General features: G+C 36.3%; 1 protein-coding gene across 7 annotated transcripts in view; it reads left to right on the top strand.

The window, feature by feature from the left end:
- MALRD1 (MAM and LDL receptor class A domain containing 1) overlaps window positions 1–23,169 on the top strand; it is a 743,525-nt gene that overhangs the window by 469,205 nt on the left and 251,151 nt on the right. The window lies entirely within an intron of this gene.

Below are 23,169 nucleotides of genomic sequence, written 5' to 3'. Positions count from 1 at the left end.
CAGCAGCAAAAAGGTGGGGTGTGTGCGTGTGTGTGTGCATACATGCATGCCTGCATGTATGTACACACATGTGTGTTCATTTCAGGAATCTCTTTAGAATTCCAAGAAAGCTTACTCTAAAGACATGCTTTTTAGGCTGTTGCTATTTTCTCACACATGGGCTTTGGTGAAGTGCCCCACACTGATGGACAATGCCTGAGCAGAATATCAAAGGCCTCATTTGTCTGAATAGCTCGTGGCTGCATAGTTCATGTTTTATCTGAAACCTGAGCTAACTTTATAATTTAGAACCCTTCTCTAATAATGCAGAAAAGCCTGCCTAATAAAATACATGCAGAAAATATCACAACGATTTATTCTTATATTTAAATATGGAAACTTACTGAAATACAGTGCTTAAAGTTCTTAGAAGAATATTTTCCAGTACTCTATTGAATGTGACACTGGGCTATATGGTCTGTACTATTAAATAACAAAACTTCAACTGAGGAAATTTAACGATTAAATTGCTTTCTTGAACGATTCATGAGTTTGGCAGCATCCCATGTAGGAGATAGAAAGGAATTCTGCCAAGTTATAGAAACAAAAAAGGTTTTCAAAGGCAGAAAGGGGGCAGGAAAAGGAAATTATTAGCAAAAAAAAAAAAAAAATGCATTGTTTCAGGGAACGTCCCCTCCTAAGGAGGATGGAGGGGTTCTGTTGGACAGATAATTTCTCTAGTTCTGACTGGTTAAGATTACTTTCCTGAGGGAAGTTGAAACTGCAATTAAATTAGGTATTAAGGTCTTAGTTTACTGTCATGGTGCTTAGCACAAGTGAATCCATTTTGAGCAAGTTGTCTTTTTTCAACAGTGCCATGTGAAGGGTTTGATGCATTGGATTTTGCCTTTATTATTTACTTCACTCATATTTACATTTCTCACCTCTTATAGTAACAAGCTTTATATTACTAGAAAAAACTTTACTATAAAATTATACTGATTTGACATATATGTCTTCCTATCAAGTCACATTGACCTCCCATATTCCTCCCAATTCCTCTGGACATTTAATAGCAACTTTAAAGACCTATATTCCTATTGTATAAAAAAAAATGCCTATTATTATTTAGTTACATTTATTACAAGGAGAAATCTTTCATACCATATATTGATTTGATATTCGTGAATTAGGGCAATCATTTCATTTTGGTAATTAACATAATACATATTTTTGATCATCATTACAAAGTACTGCTTAGGCTTCTGTCTGTGTGGAAGCATGTTGGATTTCACCTCACTCATTAGTTGGAAATTGTCCTCGCCAGGTGGTAACCACAGCAGGGGTGTGAATGCTACCTTTTCTTTCTTTCTGTGCTCCGTATCCTTTAGAATGGACCCAGTATATGCATATGGTGTCCCCGGCCCAGTCTCCTCTATTTTTTCTCAGGAATGCCTCCTTCTGTGTTCCCATGGTTTTCTTCCACATCAGGTCCAACACAATCGGGTAGATTCAGCCTTTCACAAATCTTTCCTCGACACTTTTGCCAACCATGACTATTCCTTTTGTAAGTGTCTCTCACAGCTCCAGAAATTCTTCCTTATGACTGACTGTTCATTTATATTTATACTATTTCAATAGATACATCATAACATAGTGAAGGCAAAGCCTTGAGACTTAGTTCTTATGTCTGTCTCAGCTCTTCAGAGAAGGGATTGCAGGATGAAGGGACTAGAGGAAAGGAGTGGTGCTTCCCCAGAGGAGCCCATCGCTGGGCTCAGGACAACCATTGTTTGGGATAATCCTTGTGAAGGAATGGCCATTACACATTACGTGCATGATTAAAGTCTAACCTGGAGAATCTGTAATCTAAGTCTGAAATATATATATATACATTCAGATGCAAAAGGCATGAAAGCATTGACCAATAATTTTATAACCATATAGTTCTAAAGGGTAGTGTTGTTGACTGCAAATCATAACTGCAGTATCACATACTGAGTCATGCCTTTTTCTGCATATAATAATAATTCACTTTTCTTTTTAAAATTTATTATTTTTATTTTTAAATTTATTTTTAATTGAAGGATAATTGCTTTACAATGTTGTGTTGATTTCTGCCATATGACACCATGATTCGTTTCTAAAATAGTATGTTTGCTCTTGATAGTCTTCCCTGGTGGCTCAGATGGTAAAGCATCTGTCTACAGTGCAGGAGACACGGGTTCGATCCCTGGGTTGGGAAGATCCCCTGGAGAAGGAAATGGCAATCCCCTTGAGGACTATTGCCTGGAAAATCCCATGGACAGAGGAGCCTGGTAGGCTACAGTCCATGGGGTCGCAAAGAGTCGGACACGACTGAGCGACCTCACTGCACTTTGCTCTTGATATCATCTATCATTTTTACCTACCTTTTAACTCATACATTCAATATGAAATTTCTCATTAAATTTTAATATATAGCTTTTGAAACCATCTAAGGTTTAAAAAATATGAAACAAATGCTTAGGGGTAGAGTTAGAGCTACAGCATGAAAGTTAACTTGTTTTTACAAATATATTTAATTTTACACATTTTTCAGGTCAATTTTTTCTGATGGACTTAATGATGAGTAATATGTTGATTTTAATATGTAAAAAAGAATTGAGGGAATTTTAAAGTTTACATGCATTTGATAAATTGTTTTCCTAGGTAAAATTTCTAGTTTCATCATGAAACAAAAGGCCTTTGCATCTTTTCAACTAGTCTTGCGAATAAAATGCAGAAACACCTGCTGCCTGAAGGGCATTATTGTGTTTTGGAGCAACTCCATCTGTGATAAACTGTTGATATTTTAATCAAGATGACTTCATGCTATAGGGAATTTGAATCTATTTGACGGGAGGTCTTCAGGACTATCCATTATGCCACTGTGATAGAAAACATAATGTATTCAAGCCTGAAGTGGAGGAAAATAATGTTATTTCAGGAGAGCCCTCCTGATTATAGCAACCTAGTTATGATGAAAGAGAGTAATTAAATTAGCCTATTGCTTTATCTTGCTTAGTGATTCAGAAAATTTTCGGGCTGGTAAGGTCCTTCGAAGTATGTTTAAACTATTCATTTTACAGATGAAGGAACTAAGATTATGAGGTTGTCTTTCTTGTCCCAGCTCATATGGTATTTTAAGAAAAAAGTTAAGATGCAAATTCAGTTTTCCTGACTTCTAATTCAGAGATCTTACGTACTTGACTTCCTGGAAAGTCTATCTAAAAATCATATTCAGTATGGAAATACAGATTTTGTTCAGTAGGCAGTGGAAAATGTCAAATCAACAAAGGAAAGGCCAGATTCCTTTGCCTACTTGGAAGAACTGCCTACTTGGCTGTTCTGGTTCTGATTTTACCCTCAGCCTAGCAAACAAGGAGCTTCATTTGGGCGTAAGGGTCCACTGACAAAAGTGAGCACCTTCATCCTTTCTCACTCACCACTACCCCATCCCTGGTGCGTGCACACACACAACCCCCACAGTCCTAATGTGAGATTTACAGCTAATTACTAATACTAATGTGCCTAAGAGAATGTCAGACAGGCTTTTGTACTTAGACATCTTTCGATCTTTTCTGCCTATTGAATATCTGATGCTATTTTAATCACGTTGTTGAGATTTGATTCATTATTTCAGAGAAAAGGATGTAGAGAATATGGATAGAGGGGCTACACAGCAGTTGTATATAGCAAATTGATTTTTTCAAAGCCAGTCATGTGCATTGGGAGCTGTAAATTCATTAAACTAAACTTTAGTACCAGAACTTTATTTGCTTTTCTGGAGTTGTTTCAGTGTGTTAACAATTCAATCTGAGTAGTTTTGATACTATTATATTATTGACCTTAGTCAAATCAAGGGAGAAAAGTTGATCTTTGCATTTCAAATGATAGACTTACAAGAGATCAACACACCCAGAGTTTGATTAATTAGTAGCCACAAGATCACAACACCATGGTTTATGTAAAACAAATGTTCCTTAGAGAACATGCCAGTGGGTTTTTTTTTGTTTTTTGTTTTATTTTTTAAAATTTATTATTATTTTTTTTAATTTGGAGGAAAATTGCTTAACATTTTGTGTTGATTTCTGCTGCACAACAGTGGGCAATTTTTATCCCCCATATATTTTTGACTAAGAGTTTTTTCTGAACTTCTCACTACTTATTTCACATCTATCTCTTTTAGATACCTCTATTGCTTCCCACTAGGCAGCCAGTGGAGTCCCTTCTATTAAGAGACTAGTTAATTAGTTTAATTGAGCCTAGAGTTTTACTCTTCAAGAGACTCATATGGTCAGCACTGCAGACTGTCCTTATAACTACTATATTGCTGTTTCACTTCCATTTCTATTCCAAACTACTACAACTACTTTTTGGACAAACCTCTACTTATTGACCGATTTCTTTCTTCTTTTTATTAAAGTATAGTTGATTTGCTATGTTGTATGTTTCAGGTGTACAACAGAGGGATTCAGTATTTTTATAGGTTATACTTCCTTTAAATCTTTATAAAATAATGTTTTTTTCCACTATGCTGTACATTACATCCTTGTATCTCATTTATTTTACACCTGGTACTTTCTACCTCTTAATTCCCTTCTCGTATCTTGCCGCTCCCCTCACCCCTCTCCTCACTGGTAGCCACTAGCTTGTTCTCTGTATCTATAAATCTATTCTGTCTTGTTATATTCCTCTGTTTTATTTTTCATTCCACATATAAATGAAAACATACAGTATTTGTCTTTCTCTAACATATTTCACTAAGTATAATGTCTATGTTCATAGTGTTGCAAATGGCAAGATTTCATTCATTTTGTATGGTTAAGGTTAGGGTTAGTAATATTTGCTTTTATGTGTGAGTTTGTGGCCTGTATTTCAGGAGGGCAAAGTCAAGTGGGCCTTAGGAAGCATCACTATGAACAAACGTAGTGGAGGTGATGGAATTTCAGCTGAGCTATTTCAAATCCTAAAAGATGATGCTGTGAAAGTGCTGCACTTAATATGTAACAAATTTGGAAAACTCAGCAGTGGCCACAGGGCTAGAAAAGGTCAATTTTCATTCCAATCCCAATGAAAGGCAATGCCAAAGAATGTTCAAACTACTGCACAATTGTACTCATCTCACACGCTAGCAAAGTAATGCTCAAAATTCTCCAAGCTAGGCTTCAACAGTATGTGAACCGAGAACTTCCAGATGTTCAAGCTAGATTTAGAAAAGGCAGAGGAACCAGAGATCAAATTGCCAACATCCGTTGGATCATAGAAAAAGCAATAGAGTTCCAGAAAAACATCTATTTCTGCTTCATTGACTACACTAAAGCCTTTGACTGTATGGATCACAGCAAACTGTGGAATATTCTAAAGAGATTGGAATACTAGACCACCTTACTTGCCTCCTGAGAAATCTGTATGCAGGTCAAGAAGCAACAATTAGAACCAGACAAGGAACAATGGACTGGTTCCAAATTGGGAAAGGGGTACATGAAGGCTGTATGTTGTCACTTTGCTTATTTAACTTATACAGAGTATATCATGCAAAATGCTAGACTGGATGAAACATAAGCTAGAATCAAGGTTTCTGGTAGAAATATTAATAACCTCAGACAGGTAGATGACACCACCCTTATGGCAGAAAGTGAAGAAGAACTAAAGAGCCTCTTGATGACAGTGAAAGATGAGAGTAAAAAAGCTGGCTTAAAACTCAACCTTCAAAAAATGAAGATCATGGCATCCGGTCCCATCACTTCATGGCAAATAGATGGGAGAACAATGGAAACAGTGAGAGATTTTATTTTCTTGGGCTCCAAAATCACTGCAGATGCTGACTGCAGCTTGAAATTAAAAGATGTTTGCTCCTTGAAGGAAAAGCTATGACCAACCTAGACAGCATATTCAAAAGCAGAGACATTACTTTGCCAACAAAGGTCTGTCTAGTCAAGGCTATGGTTTTTCCAGTAGTCATGTATGGATGTGAGAGTTGGACTGTAAAGAAAGCTGAGTCCCAAAGAATTGATGCTTTTGAACTGTGGTGTTGGAGAAGACTCTTGAGAGTCCCTTGGACAGCAAGGAGATCAAACTAGTCAATCCTAAAGAGAATCATTCCTGAATATTCACTGGAAGGACTGATGCTGAAGCTGAATTTTCAATACTTTGGCCACCTGATGTGAAGAACTGACTTATTTGAAAAGACCCTGCTGCTGGGAAAGATTAAAGGCAGGAGGAAAAGGGGACAACAAAGTATGAGATGGTTGGATGGCATCACTGACTCAATGAACATGAGTTTAAGCAAGCTCTAGGAATTGGTGATGGACAAGGAAGCCTGGTGTGCTGTAGTCCATGGGGTCACAACTGATAAACTGAACTGAACTGATACATACAATGTCATCTTTATTCATTTATTTGTTGATAGACACTTAGTTTGCTTCCATATCTTGGTGATTTATTGTTTATATATCATAGATGTCTTTTATACATAGTAATTCACTTAATCTTCAGAATAAATCTGCAAGGTAGATATTTTGTTCTAATTTAACAGACCATGACACTGAGACCCAAATCACATAAATAATAAGCAGTATCATCAGGTTTAAAGCCAATTCTGGCTCTAAAATCCATCTCTAAACTACTGCATTCCACTTCTGCTTTTAGAATTTAAAACATTCTCATGCTGAGGAGGCAAACATATCTCATCAAAGTTTTCCTGTGGCTCTGAGATCGTATGTTTTAGAGATTTCTGTCTCTCCATAATAATAAATCCACAGCCTGTCCCACACATGTTAAAGAGGGGAAAGGATTAGTTTGTGTTTAGCAACTTTTACAGATTTTTTTTTTGGGGGGGGGGAACAGCTCGTCAACATCTAGTAATAATAGCCACATTTATCTAAATCACTCTGGTTGATATATAAATATTTCAAAAATTTCAGAATCATGATTCATAGCTGCGTTTTAATGTTGATGAAGAAAGAATGAGTTAGAAGCAACATAATTTGTTTTTTGTAAGACAGAAATCTAGCTAGACTAAAGCTCTTAATTTTTATTCAAACATGAAATCTTTAAAGCTGTTGCAAACATCTGTTGTTTTTTAGAATCTTCCTCTCCCTCCCCTCTCTGCTTACTAGTATGATCAAACTTAGTAATAATTTTTTCCTTTTTGAAAACTGAGACCCTGTAAATTAAAGCAGAAATCTTCAAGGTCATGGATTGTCAATTGTCCATGTTTGTGTGTTTTACAGATTCCTTGGAAATCAGCTGAGCTTCTGAATTACTTCTCGGAATACTTATAAGTGTATAAAATGCTAGACTTACAAAGAAAACTAGTTAATTAATACTAATTATTTGGAATTCCCTGGCAGTCCAGTGGTTAGGGCTCTGCACTTGTACTCTAGGGGGCACAGGTTTGATCCCTGGTTGGGGAACTGAGATACTGCAAGCTGTGTGGCCAGAAAAAAATAATGCTAATTATTAAAATACTTTTAAAATTCCAAAATCATGATATAGTAAATTTGTGACAAATTGTAAAGGACAAAATTTAATGGAAGATAAAATAACTATTATTCCAAAGATTGATAGACATAAATGATATTTTTGAGACAGTTATGTCACTTTAAAGTGATGTTAAAATATTTGTTACTATTATTGGTGGGAAAGTCACAAGTGCTATCAATATTTGTGAGTTTGTTGCCTGTATTCACAGTTGGAAAAAAAATACCAAATTTTAGTTCAAGTTTCCCCCATCCATGTTCTGACCCTCTTAAAAACCCAGATCCTTCTCTTATAAAGGGTCTTGTGAATTTTTAATTTCATAAGTGTATCTACCTTATTTGTTGTTTAAAATATATAAATATCTTGTCTGAGTAGGAACTTTTTGCATGGAAAAGCAATTCCAGTTCCCAATAAATGGAACTTAAAGGCACTGAAGATAACATTCAATGTGAACCAAATTTAGAGCAGGATGACTGTAAACAGGTTTAGATGCTGCCACAGCAAAGAGCTGTTTCAGCTGCTGGTTGTCAGACTTGCAGCCAGGTAGAGTCAGCAGCTTCTGAACTGACTGTTAGTGGATTAAAATATTGAGAGATTTATCACCCAGTTTCAGGAGTGTCTTTTCAAATGTCATAAGGAGTCACAGCTATTGACTTTTTATGTAATATAAAGTCTGGTAGAAGAAAGTGAAGAGAAACAATATTGTAACTTACCTCACTTTTGAATTTAAATTTAATGTTTAAATTAATTTTAATTCAAGGTGTAATTGGCTGGTAACTTCACTTGCTTACTCTCCATTTGATGTCAGAAAATTCAGAAGCGCAATTATGTATGGACTGCCCTAAATGGGAATCCTGTGTGTACATGCTCAGCTGCTTCAGTTATGTCTTTGCAACCCATGAACTGTAGCCTGCCAGGCTCCTCTGTCCATGGGATTTTCCAGGCATGAATACTGGGGTGGGTTGCTGTGCCCTCCTCCAGTGATGGGAATCCTGAGGATTGGTTAATTTCCTCTCTACTTTTGCTTACTTCCTGATATTTGCATCTTCACTATGTAAAACCAATTTGCCATGGCAAAATATCGCTTCTTTCTTTCACTTTCTTTTATTTTTGGGGAGGGCATTGCTGGAAAAATTGAGTCTTCGGCACATGATAGCAACTTTTGGGAACTTGTAAGTTTTCATCAATTAATTTTTTTTGACTCTTGGTATAGTTTTTATTTATCTTATCAGTTAATTTATAATGCCTGCTCTGTTAATTTTCTTTGGAGTTTGCAGCATATGTTTCTGCTGGAAAAGGTTAAAATTGCTTATCTGTGGGCTGACTGTTCTAAATGAATCACACGCCTGACTCAGGCTGCTACAGGGGCAGTGATATGTTTTTACTAATTATAGATCATAGAGTTGGAGTAGAAAAAACCCTATGATTCACTCTCATATGTATTGTCAAAATAAACAATGAAAATCCTAATTATGTTGGTAGTCTTATCTCTATGAGATGAATATATAGCACATTTAATGATGAAAAGTGTTTAGAATTAATTTCCATTGTCCAGATTGGTACATCTCTCTACATCTTCTAAAGAAGTCAAGAATATTTTCTCATAATCTATGACCTGTGTCAGCAAAGCTCTGTGTAACATTCTGCTGTGATCCTACTTCTGTGGATACTATTACTCTTCCATTCATGCATTCAAAGCAGTCTTCAGTGAACTTCCATTGAATATACTCCTTGCTGTCATGAAGGCTGTGAGTTCAGAGTGGACTAAACTGTTTGCAAAAATGCAGCAGTGTGGTACTCAGTCTATCAGAATCAATCAGAGCTCTCCCACTAAAATGGAATGTTCTTTGATATTTAATTATCCTCTTTTGAAGTTGTCCTCCATCTGAGAAGGTGACTTATGATTTGCTGTGCTGTATTCCTAGAACAGGAACTTCTCTTGGGGTCATGGTGTGGGTCCTAATTGAATGGCGTGTGTTCCCATTCCAGTGATCTATGTCTTATGACCCCATCACACTGCATCCTGATTGTCTACATGTAAAGCTCTGTAGTCCAGTGCTAGGGAGCTTTCATGTTGCAGAAACTGTATCTACCTTGTTTACTTATCTCTAGCATGTAGCATAGGTCTAGTGTATAGCATGTAATAGGTGCTTGAAATGAATTAGTGAATATACAGGCTTCCCATATATAATTAAATGCCAACTATGGAGAACAAACCATTCAATATCCTAGGAATTCAAAGCTATTAGAGTATTTGTGGAGTGAAAGTGTTTAGGGGAAGAGAATTTGGAACTAGACCTTTCAAGTAATTAATAGTTTATTTTGAATGTGAAAATCTCTCAGTCATGTCCAACTCTTTGTGACCCCACGGACTGTAGCCTGCCAGGCTCCTCTGTCCATGGAATTCTCCAGGCCAGAATACTCGAGTGGGTAGAGATTCCCTTCTTCAGGGGATCTTCCTAAACCAAGGATGGAACCCAGGTCTCCCGCGTTGCAGGCAGATTCTTTACCATTTGAGCCATCAGGGAAGCCCTAAAATAGTTTATTTTAGGCACATAAAGTACTTGTTAGAAAAAAAAAAAAAGACAGATTTCAAATATCTCAATGAACTTAGATATAGACAAGGAGAACAATATGTAAATATATAATGAAGGGAATTTGCAAAATGGAAGATAATGGAAGAAATTTTTGAGCAGGACCTGTATACAGAATTATCTATGCCATCTAGACAGATTCTTTATAAAACTACTACCTTTGTGGTCCTAATTGAAAACCCTGTCATATTGCGGTTGATGTTATTCTCCCAAGAATGGAAAAATAGAGTTAAGCATGGACTTGGCTGAATTACTGTTCTTTTTTATGAATTAGACCATTTTCTTAGGGATTTACTTTATGGACCAAGACTTTAACATTTTATTTCCTGTGTCATATATTCACATATCAAGACTTGAACGTGCACATTCCCTGATTGATTCATTGAGGACTTAGTTATGGATTACAAATATAGATCAATTTTATTTTCAATTCAAGATGCACCATGTACTATATCCTACAGATAATCATTGTACATTGCTTTGTCTTCTATTTTATGCTAACCTCTTGGTGGCAAAAGAGCATACTTAGTTCTTCAGTTTTATGAGCTGAGAGATCATTATTCTGAGTGCTAGCAATTGAAGTGACATAGAGACTTGAGGTTAAAAAGAAGGGTAAAATAATATTTTCTGTGAATTTATGGGTTTCTTTTCATCAGCATTCATGAGCCCTTAAGGATTTTAGGGGTCATATTTTTAATGAGTTAACTTGACTCTTTTTTTACCTCACTGGGGGTCATTCTTCAAATAAAATCTCACCAAAGTTAGATATGCATATGGCTTCTAGGTGATGAGAAAATTATTTAGTTTAGAGCAGGATTTAATTTTGCACCGAGTGGGGTATTTAAATTATTTTTGGAAAAAGTTCTAAATTATAAGTTAGACTCAAAGTAATATCTTTCTCAGCTTCATCAGAATTGGAGCTAATTTTTCTTAATAGTCAAAAGAACATACACAAACACATGTACAGAAGAACAGAAAATAAAACATTAAATAGCACTAAACAAGCTAAACTTTTGTAAAGCAATTTCATTTTGAGTTGTTTTTTCTTCCAAAAGATGTCTAAACAAAAGATAAGGTAAGAAAAAGAAATAGTCAGAATTAGAAGAAATTTTTTTTGTTTTCATTTTCTTTCTACATTTGAGCACAAAATATGGGGACATATAATTGATTTTTTTTTTGCAATTTAGTTTGTTTACTTAGATGCCGAGAGATTGTGAGCAGTTTTATTTTTCCAGATATACAGTTAGTAGTGATTTTACAGTGCATTTATGCTTCTTTTTATTACTGTTCTATCCACACAGTAATAAACATTTGCAAAATCTCATACAATATTTCAAATAGATACCTCAGTACTTGAAAAATGCTTCTGTATTTTATAAAATGATTAAAGGCACACTGTTGATCTGGAGCACCAGGTCATATTTTTTTTTTTTCCAGATTATTTATTTGTAGCTAAGATACAATATTTTCTATTTTCTGTTAGAAGTTTCTGATATATCCTACTTCCTTGAAAATCTCCCTTTTTTTCCCCTCCAAACTCTAGCTTCAAACATGTAGGATTTTCTGAGTAGCTCAGATACTGCTAAACTTCTAAGAAAATTTTATGAATGCAGGCATGGCTGTGCAGTGACCACGAGCCGTCTAAAGGACAGTGCTTGGTTTGGAGTGGCTGATGGATGACTCTAGATTCACTTTGTTTTCCTAGATCTCTGGGGGGAAGTGATAGCTCCATGTCATGTTTTGCACACACATAAGGTGTATTAACTTTTTTTAGTCAGCACTTTTGAAAAGTTCTGTTACATTTAATAATGTCAGTGTGAACCACAAGGATCAGAATCATTACCCCAGGCACAGTACTTGTTTCATCCATTTGTACCTTCTTATACATGATAATTGCTTGGAAAACACATGAAATTCTACACACAGAGAAGAGAAAGAAAGCTTACTAATTTTTTCCTTGTAATTGCCTGTGAATATATCCATGTGAATACGTCTATGTATGTATGCATGAAGATAATTCGCAATTTATTCAGTAGGTATTTCATAATGACAACAACAAAAAATTCTGCAAGAAGTTAAATTTGTGACAATAGTTGAAATTGCAAATGTGTCCTTGGTAGTCTTATGGATATATTAACATTAATTTTCTTAATATTTCTGAATTTGGTAAGAATACTGGAAACATCTTACTTGCTCTATCTGAAGAAGGAAGTGAGAACTGCAAGTAGAATGGAGAATGAGCTACATAAACAAAAAATTCATGAGAAGGGTCATCTTCTCTCCCCTTTGAAAGATCACCATTATCTAATATTTTTGCAATTATTTTTACATCCCCCGTTGAATTGTTTACCAGGAAGCTGCCTCTCATCATTGTGTACGTCTGCCTGGAACTCTCAACAGTATTTTCAGTGATCAGTTATTCTGTTCTAGCTGCTGTCTGGTACTCTGAGACCCCTTGATTGCTACAACCACTTTGCTGTTGTCACCAAATGAAGAAAGCCACATACTTCTTTGATCTTATTTATTCATTCAAAGCAAAATCACCAACGGCCTTTGGTGTATGTCATAGATTTTACAGAGTTTTAATTATTATTTTGGACAGTAGGAAGGTAAACAAAATTCATTCTCAGACTTACTCCTTTCCTCTGGGTTTGACCTTCCTTTGAGGCTTTCAAGGAATCAGATGATCTGTCCTTCCAGTGCATAGACAGACACCAGTTCAGATAACACCACCCTAAACATAGCAGTTGGTCTTCACTGTGGATGAATCTTACCATAGTGATCAAGACACTGAGACCTCTATCAGCTCATTTCTCAAGGTGTGAAGTATTTAACTGACAGAGTTTCACCCTAGGCTTCAGGGTGTGTCAAAAGACCATTAGATATGTAGCCAGAGAGACCTTCAGATTTGAATCCCACCTGTACCACTTATTACTCATGACCTTGGGCATGACCTTAAGGTCTATATATGATATATATATATATGTGTGTGTGTGTGTGTATATAAAGATACACACATATGTACACTATATATATATATATATATATATATATATAAAATTGAAAGTTAGTTGCTCAGTTGTTTCTGACTCTTTGCGACCCCATGGACTGCAGCCTGCCAGGCTCCTCTGTCTATGGAATTTCCCAGGCAAGAATACTGGAGTGGGTTGCCACTTCCTTCTCCAGGGGATCTTCCTGACCCAGGGATTGTCTCCTGCAGTGTCAGATTCTTTACCACTGAACCACCGTATAAAATGATGGTCATAGCATGAGCCGAAACAGTTCTACAGTCATCAGTGCCATAATAGGTGAGGGTGTTGTTTGAAAACTATAGAGTATTTAATAAGTTTTAAGTCATTTTTTTTTCTATTGATTCTTAATGAAAAGTGAGTTTAGGAAAGGGAGAAAGAGTAAAAATTAGAATATTTATTTTTGTTCTTTTGTTAAAAATAAATTGTATTAATATATGTATCATCCCCAAATGTGAATTTGATCACTTTTCTAAATGGGGATTTTCATATTGTTTCCACTTGACTGCCCTTCTCTTTGATGCCAGAACTCATTATCTGTGTTGATTCTCGCACATTGTCTGTTTGGATGCATAGGACTTTGTGCCTGTGTTCACTGTAGCTGAGCCATGATGAGATCCCCTCAGGCGTTAAGCTTGGAGCACAAGCTGTTATTCTTTGCCTCCCATAACCTGGCTAAAGATGTCTGTCATTGAGGAGATAATGTTTAGAAAAGCAGAATGTTGTTATGAGTCAGGTTATTCATGACAAATACGTATCTAGATAAACCTAAGATGTTTGTTTTTAAACTAAGGAAGGACATTGAGTTATGTCAACATGGTCCATTAAAAAAACATTGTTCCCCATCTCCCACATGACGAATGTTCCAATAATCACGATATCTCACAGATGGAAGAACATTAACATGATATAGTTCCGTAGACACCTCATTCAGTAGCTCTCTACTGAGAAGAAAATCCAGTGCCCACACTTTGTTATCAGAGTACCAGCTCTCCAATAGAGCACTGAACATGAGAAGGATAATCCAATGATTAATATGATTTCAGATTTTTTGTTTTGTTTTGTTTTCCATGTATAGCCCTGTGTCCACCTTCTACCTCCAGATACAGGTACAACTTTTCTTCCTATTCAAATGAGGAGGGGATGTCTCTTCCTGATGAAGGTTTAACTCCTCCACCTCTGGTCTTCCTTGTACCCCTATCCATCCTAAAACCTGGCTTGACTTAAGCCTAGGTTAAATCTTAAGATTTAAGATCCAGAATCTGCACTTTAAACCAACTTATCCTATTTTCTCTCTTTACAAAGAATTCCTGCAGATTGCTAAAACACAGACAAATAAGCATAAGACATAAATAGGTATTTCACCTAAGAGAAGATACAAATGGTCACTAAACATATGAAGAGATGCTCCACTCTAGTGATCAGGATAATGCAAATCAAAACACAGGCAGCTATTATTTGATGTGAAATTGCTGGGCAAAAATTAAAAAGTCAATATCAAGTGTTCCCAAGAAAGTAAAACAAGCCATGAAATTTTTTTTTTTTCTCTTAGTGAGACTGTAAATTGGTATAACAATTTTGGAAAATAGCTATGCAATAGTAAGTAAAACTGAGATGGCATAGGCCCTGTTATCCAGCTATGTTCCTCATTTTCATATTTTCTAGGAAAATAATTGCTTGTGTGTCTAAGAGTCATTAAAAAATTCAAAGCAGAGAGTTTATAAAACCTCTAAGCTAGAATTGACCCAAATGTCAGTCAGTAGAAGAATGACTGAATGTGACTATTCCCATAGCACAAAAGAAAAAAACAAATATCAAACTTCCACATGGATTCCCTCTTTCAGCACATTCTAGTTCCCATCCTTTCTCCTCCAGTTCAGTTTTGACTCTTCTTGATTCTTTTCAAGGAATCACATAGTCTATCCTCCTAATAGATTCCATCAAATAATGGGTGGTATTTTCAAACAGTGAAAATCATACATTAGTGAAATACATTAACAAACAAAATAAACAATTTAGTTAGATAATGGGCAAAAGACATGAAGAGACTACTGCCACTGCTAAGTTACTTCAGTCGTGCCCCACTCTGTGCGACCCCATAGATGGCAGCCCACCAGGCTCCCCTGTCCCTGGGATTCTCCAGGCAAGAACACTGGAGTGGGTTGCCATTTCCTTCTCCAATGCATGAAAGTGAAAAGTGAAAGTGAAGTCGTCCAGTCGTGTCCAAGTCTTAGCGACCCCACGGACTGCAGCCTACCAGGTTCCTCTGCCCATGGGATTTTCCACGCAAGAGTACTGGAGTGGGGTGCCATTGCCTTCTACGGAAGAGACTACAACAGATAGCAAAAAAAATTGTGAATGTGTTTTCAATATTACTAGCTGTTAGGGAAATACAAATTAAATCCACAAGGAAATATCACTATATACCTATCAGATACAGGTTATTATAAAATATTGAGTATTGTTCCCTGTGCTACACAGTGGGTCTTTGTTGCTTATTTTATACATGCTGCTGCTGCTGCTAAGTCGCTTCAGTCGTGTCCGACTCTGTGCGACCCCATAGACGGCAGCCCATCAAGCTCCACCGTCCCTGGGATTCTCCAGGCAAGAACACTGGAGTGGGTTGCCATTTCCTTCTCCAGTGCATGAAAGTGAAAAGTGAAAGTGAAGTCGCTCAGTCTTGTCCACATAGAAATGTGTATATGTTTCTTCCAAATTCCTAATTTATCCCTCCTACTTTTCCTCTTTGGTAAATGTAAGTTTGTTTACTATGTTTGCGAGTCTGTTTCTGTTTTGTTAAATAGGTTCATTTGTATATATTTTTTTTCAGATTCCACATATAAATGATGTTATAGGACACTTGTCTTTATCTGACTTAGTATGATAATCTCTCGATCCATCCATGTCGTTGCTAACGGCATTATTTCATTCAATTTCTTGGCTGATTAATATTGCAATGTACATATGTACCATGTCTTCTTTATCTTTTCACTGCCTATTGATATTGTTTCCATGTCTTGGCTGTTGTAAAAATAATGCTGGAATGAACATTGGGGTGCATGTGTCTTTTCAAATTACGGTTTTCTTCACATATATGCACAGAAGTGTGATTGTAGGATCATCATATGGTAGCTCTCTTTAGTATTTAGGAAACCTCCATACTGCTTTCTACAATGGCTGCACCAATTTACACTCACCCCCCCCCCCAACAGTGTAAGAGGGTTCCTTTTTCTCCACACCCTCTCCAGCATTTATTATCTGTATACTTTTTGATAATGGCCATTCTGACCGTGTGAGGTGGTGTACCTCATTGTAGTTTTGATTTGCACTTCTCTAACAATTAGCGATGTTGGGTAAATGGTTTTTGGTATTTTGTGCCCAAGTGTAGTTCAGATTTTTTTAACCTCGTTACAAGTCACTGTGAATGACCCTGGAAGCAGTCCTCATGAATGTCAAGTCTAGGAGACAGACAATTTTCTCACTACTTTAAAATTTGAGATGGAATAATTTGCACTTTGGGATTAAGCTATAATCAGGCATTTCAAATCAAAAGAATGGCATAGTACAAGCCTGCCTCTTGACCTCTGGAAATCTAAATTAAATCTTTCAGTTAAGTGTGAACATTGTACACTTCAGGAAATAACCTTGGTGATAAAAGCAAGGAGAGAAAGAAATAGAAGCTAGTGAACTGTCCTCCTTTTTTCCTTCTTTCCTTCCAATGTTTAGTGAGGACCTGTTTTTAACCAGCCACACTTGGGAATAACTGTTACATGATAGCAGCAAATTGATAATAAATTTATTATTCATTAGAATTCCATTTAGCTTGTGAGATAGAGGTTACAGGCTTGAACTCTATTAAGAGCTGAATTTGGGTAAAAGAACCTTAAAAGAACGAACCTTCTTGGTGTTGATGTTTCCTAGCAAAATAGTCTCTCAGTGTTATTTAACCATAAGGATTTTTCCCAGGTTAATTTTATTAACTGTCTCTTTAATTGGACTTTTTTGGTAAATGTGCTACAATTTACTTTTGGAAAAGTGTTGTCAGTGAGTACATGATTTTGTGTGATATCACAGTGGACAGTTTTGGGTTTAAAAAGAAGGTGAATATTGGATCACCCTCTTAGGCACAGTGAGTGGGAGAAGGATGTTTTTAAATGCCATAGCAATTGTCTATCATGGTGTATGCACCAACCCTTGAATGTATCAAATTCAGGGTTAGCAGGAGGTATTGTTTAGATTCCATCATCTTACCCTTCTCAGCTAAAATATGAAGAACATAACAAAATATTTAGGTTTGTGAATAGATATAACTAATCCTAAAAGCCCATAGTTGCTGCAGCTGTTAGCATTTACCAAAGCCTCTCTAATAGCAATATTATCCAGACACCATTTAACAGGAAAAGGAAATTGAAAAATGTGTGCTTAATGGAGCAATGAATAGTAGCTATTCTTATTCTCTTCCTACTAACTAAGCACCCTCTTAACTAAATGTGTTATCTTGTTTATTCTTTTGTTGTTGGAGTTGTTTAGTCGCTAAGTCATGTCTGACTCTTTTGTGACCCTGTGGACTATAGTCCATGAGGCTCCTCTGTCCACGGGGTTTTCCAGGCAGGAATAATGGAGTAGGTTGCCATTTCCTTCTTCAGGGAATCTTCCTGACCCAGGGATCGAACCCGTGTCTCCAGCATTGCAAGCAGATTCTTTAATGCAGAACCATCAAGGAAGCTAACTCTATGAAAAGGATATTACTGTAATACTCTTCTTTCCATGGTATAACTGCATTAGAGAGTACTCATTAACTTGCTATATTGAGTAAGTTGTTGAGCTGGATTATAGATCCAGACAGTTCAGCTTGAGAACTCAAATCTTAACCATCACCTAAGGCTGCCTCTCAGTTTGTAGAATGTAGAGATTTATGAATTCCACACACAGTCTTCATTCAACATCTAGCAGGCAAGAAACCAAGGGACTTTAAGTACTTTCCTAGATTTCTCTAAGCATAACAGTGATTTGGAATTTCGTATGAGAAAATTTTGCTATTTAATTATAAACTATATTAAAGAATTTTAAAGACAGCATGACCTTTGTGGTGAAATGGTACAGACACGTTTTCAGATCTCTACTTCATATCGGTTATTGCATAAGTAAATTATATAATATGTGACTGTCTTAAGGTTAGAATGGAATCGATTCTTTAAAAGAAGGGCAACTGAGTTTGGACTCACAAAAATTCCCCTGCATAAATTGAGTAAGTAATTAATAAATACAGTATTAGAAAAACTCCATCAACCCTCAAAGAAAAGCAGCAGCAAAGTTTGCCATTTTTCAAGAGTCTCGTGTAGGGCTAAAATGTCTCTGAAATAATGTGAAAACTTAGATTTGCAAAATGTTCAATGAGAAATCCCGGTGTATACTATCTGCATGATGGAGACATGCTGAGCTAAGAAATTAGCATTAGAGCAAATGTAGGACAACTGGAACCTTTAGGGTTGAACTTAAAGCCCCACAGGGACACATTCCTCCTGCAAATGATGAACTCACAAATCAGTACTGTGAGGAGGCTGAGTCAGCCACTAGAAAGCTAAAGAATTATCTTGTTACTTCTACTCCCAAGCTAATCTCTTGCCATTTTTCCCATGAAAATCTTCCTCATTGTCTAGAGAAATCCATGATTTGTGTATTACTATCCTCTGTCCTAGTAATGATAAGTATAGACAATGCATTGCATAGATTAAAAGTTATTCCTTTGTAAATTAAAGATTCCATTTTACAAGGAAGAAAAGAGCCTTTCTTATATGATGTACTTTAGAAGATAATTTTATTCTTGTAAATTGAACTCACTGCTATACATGGATTGAAACTTTTGGGAAAAAGTAATGGTAAATATTAATTTTGGAGTATGTTCTATATGCTGGTATGCCATATGTATGATGCATTCTACTTCTCTTAAAATATTATGAAACAGTTATCCATTTTACAAATGAGGAACTTCAGCTCAGTTTTGGAGTCTCTCTTCATAGTCCATGACAACAATGAATTGCCACTAGGTAGTTTTGAAATTTGGGGGCTATTAATAATTTTACACTGACATTTTATGAAATAGCTTTAACTTTTTGTTGCTTTACAACACTACAGATTTAGGTCTGAGACACCGATAGACATATTCTCAGAGAAAGCAGAAAAATACTTAAATAATAATATTAGTTACTATGTTTACCTTGTACTTCTTTTGCTGATTTCTTGCTTTCTATTAGGTTGATTTTGAGAGCTTCTCTTTATTTTAGTTTTCCATCTCTGCTTTGAAAATTATAAATTAAATTTCTCTGTATTTAGTGGACACAATTTAATTAGACTATTTCTTTTTAAATCGCGAGATATGTAAGAATTTTAGGAAAGATTAGTGTATATCCCCATATTTCACCCATCAACCAGATTATTATTCTCTACTTTCTTCTTGTTTTTCTAAATAGTAAGTTGTTGTTTTTTTTTTTAATAGTGAGTTTTCCAATTTCTTTCCTCACATTTGCTCCTTCCCTCTGAGTTCAATTTCCTTTTAAATGTAGCACATTATTTAGTGGTCTTTTTCAGTAAAAGGTTTCCTAGTTCTAGACTATACAGAGTTTTATATAATAGCCTATAGTGTTCAGTAATTGAACTCCTGAATAAATTCTCTCTATTCCTTTTCCAGAAGGTTTTTCTGATGTTAGTACATGGGATGAACTAGGTGGGAGGAAAGAATAAAATCCATTCAGATGTAATTTTAAAAACTTATAAAGTAATAATTGATAAACCACTTTGTCACAAATAGGTTGGAGACCATAGAGTACATTTTTGAAAATGCATTGTCAAATAAGTGGTTTGTGACCTGGAACTGGGTAGCCAGGTAAAGAAAGTGATCACAGTCCTCAATTTAGTTTCAGTGATTGGGGTAAAAATTTACATACAGGAAGAATAGAGAAATCAGGAAGAAAAAAAACCTATTTGTGGGATGAAGATGAATTAATTTTAGGTTGTATTTTACTACTTATATGACACACAGCTTATAATTGGAATTACATAGCTATGGCCTGGAAGATGTTGGATTTTGAAAATAAAATTTGGTAATTACTCTCAGAAATGTATTAAAGTTACAGGAAAAGAGATAATGAGTACAATTTCAGTATACTTACACTTCAGTAGAAGTGTAAGGATTTAATGACAGCTATTGATAATCAGCATCTTCTGAGTCACCTTATCCCCAAAGAATTGTATAGGCTAGATATTTTGTGAACCATTGGGTTCTTATGAAACATCTTGGAAATCTTATATATGGCAATGCTTGCTTGCTAAGCCTTTTCAGTCATGTCCAACTCTTTGTGACCCTATGGACTATAGCCTTCCAGGCTCCTCTGTCCATGAGGATTCTCCAGTCAAAATACTGGAGTGGGTTGCATAACCTCCTCCAAGGGATCTTCCCAGCCCAGGGATTGATCCCACAACTCTTTTACCACTAGTACCACCTGGAAACCCCATATATGGCATAATTTTCTACATAAATATGAAAAGAGCAGAGAGTATCTTGAATGCACTATAATTCTTTACTACAGGCCAAATACATCAGAATTCATATCATTTTTCAGTTCAGTTCAGTTGCTCAGCTGTGTCCGACTCTTTGCAACCCCATGGACTGCAGCATGCCAGGCTTCCCAATCCATCACCAACTCCCAGAGCTTATTCAAACTCAGTTCCATTGAGTTGGTGATGCCATCCAACCATCTCATCCTCTATCATCCCCCTCTCTTTCCACCGTCAATCTTTCCTAGCAGCAGGGTCTTTTCCGATGAGTCAGTTCTTTGCATTGGGTTGTCAAAGTATTGGAGTTTCAGCTTCAGCATCAATTTTTCCAATGAATATTCAGGACTAGTTTCCTTTAAGATTGACTGGTTGGATCTCCCTGATGTTCAAGGGACTCTCAAGAGTCTTCTCCAATACCACAGTTCAAAAGCATCAATTCTTCGGTGCTCAGCTTTCTTTGTAGTCCAACTCTCACATCCATACATGACTACTGGAAAAACCATAGCTTGACTAGACGGACCTTTGTTGGCAAAGTAATGTCTCTGCTTTTTAATATGCTGTCTAGGTTGGTCATAACTTTTCTTCCAAGGAGCAAATGTCTTTTAATTTCATGGGTACAATCACCATCTGCAGCGATTTTGGAGCCCCCAAAATAAGGTCTGTTACTGTTTCCATTGTTTCACCATCTATTTGCCATGAAGTGATGGGACCAGATGCCATGATCTTAGTTTTCTGAATATTGAGTTTTAAGCCAAATTTTTCACTCTCCTCTTTCACTTTCATTAAGAGGCTCTTTAGTTCTTCTTCATTTTCTGCCATAAGGGTGGTGTTATCTGCATATCTGAGGTTATTGATAGAATTCATATCATTTTTAGGCAGCGCAAAATTTGTGAATGATTTATTTTCCAAAAGATCATGAATAAATCAGCTGGTTGAAACTTGCAACACATTTTTCTGTAGAAACAATATTGTAGATCATGGTTTGTTTCACAAACTAGTCTATACAACCCTATTGAAACCATAATATATTCTACACCTGAAATGAAAATAATAGGTATAGAAAACATCTTTTTTGTTCTTTTAAGCAACAAAATTATAATTAAGCACATGGCACAGACAGAATAATCATTGGTAGATATGATGATTTTTAAATGTGTTAAGTCAGAGATAACGCAACCAAAGGGAATTCATGTCCTAAATAAGATAAGATTTTAGACTTACTTTTGAATGTTAACATGTGAGAGGAATTAAACTGATGTGGGGAGTGATGAAGTAGATGGAGAGTGGATGAATAATAAAGGGACTTCATGAGCATTCTCAGAGTCCTTGAATGTTTATTGTGCTCTTCTATTTATTTAATTGAATTTCAACACTGTTTTTTTCCCCTTGGTTTTTGTATATTTCTTGCACAATTAGGTTCATTTTATTTATTTGGATTGTAATTGAAGGAAACATTTTTATTTGAAAACACAAAACTTTCCTAACTGCCTCCTCTAATCCTTCATATTTAGAAGTTTCTTCTTCATTCTCCCTTAGATTTATTTTCTCTGTCTTTTTTAAAGTTAATTTTTATTGGAGTATAGTTGTTTTACAGTGTTGTGTTCTGAGCCACCAGGGAAGCCCATGTTAGTTTCTGCTCTACCTCAGTGTGAATCAGCTATACATACACATGCTAAGTTGCTTCAGTCGTGTCTGACTCTGTGTGACCCCATAGACGGCAGCCCACCAGGCTCCCCCCGCCCCTGGGATTTTCCAAGCAGGAACACTGGAGTGGGTTGCCATTTCCTTCTCCAATGCATGAAAGTGAAAAGTGAAAATGAAGTCCCTCGGTCGTGTCTGACTCTTCGCGACCTCATGGACTGCAGCCTACCAGGCTCCTCCATCCATGGGATTTTCCAGGCAAGAGTACTGGAGTAGGGTGCCCTTGCCTTCTCCATACATACGTATACATACATCCCCTCTTTTTTTGATTTACTTCCCATTTAGGTCGCCACAGAACACTGAGTGGAGTTCCTTGTGCTACACAGTAGGTTCTCACTAGTTATCTATTTTATCTATAGCATCAATCTTACTTTGCTATATTTTCCTTAATTTTTTGTTTTGTTTTCTCCTGCAGTGGAAGATGTTTTTTGAGACATCAGTATCCTCTCTTTTTCTTTTACATATGTGTTTTTTTTTTTCTTTGTGTCTCTGGTCAAACCTCAGTTTTTAACCAGAAGATACCTGAGCTGAATCCTGAACCTTCACCTGTGTTCCTCCCTAAGGCAGGTGTCTCTCCCTAAGAAACTCAGACTCCTGGCACTTCCCAACCCATGTTCAGGTTCCTCCACTTCAGAGGTATAAACTAAACCATAGGACTAAGACATTCTGCTTCCCCAATGGCTCAGCAGGTAAAGAATCTGCCTGCAAGGTAGGAGACACGGGAGATGCGGGTTCAACCCCTAGGTTGGGAAATTCCCACGGAGAAGGAAATGGCAACTCATTTCAGTATTCTTGCCCCAAAACTG

The sequence above is a fragment of the Bubalus bubalis genome, chromosome 14, assembly GCF_019923935.1.
Source record: "Bubalus bubalis isolate 160015118507 breed Murrah chromosome 14, NDDB_SH_1, whole genome shotgun sequence".
NCBI classification, from domain to species: domain Eukaryota; kingdom Metazoa; phylum Chordata; class Mammalia; order Artiodactyla; family Bovidae; genus Bubalus; species Bubalus bubalis.
The sequence above is the reverse complement of the archived record's forward strand: the minus strand, read 5'-3'. Positions and strand labels throughout refer to the sequence as shown.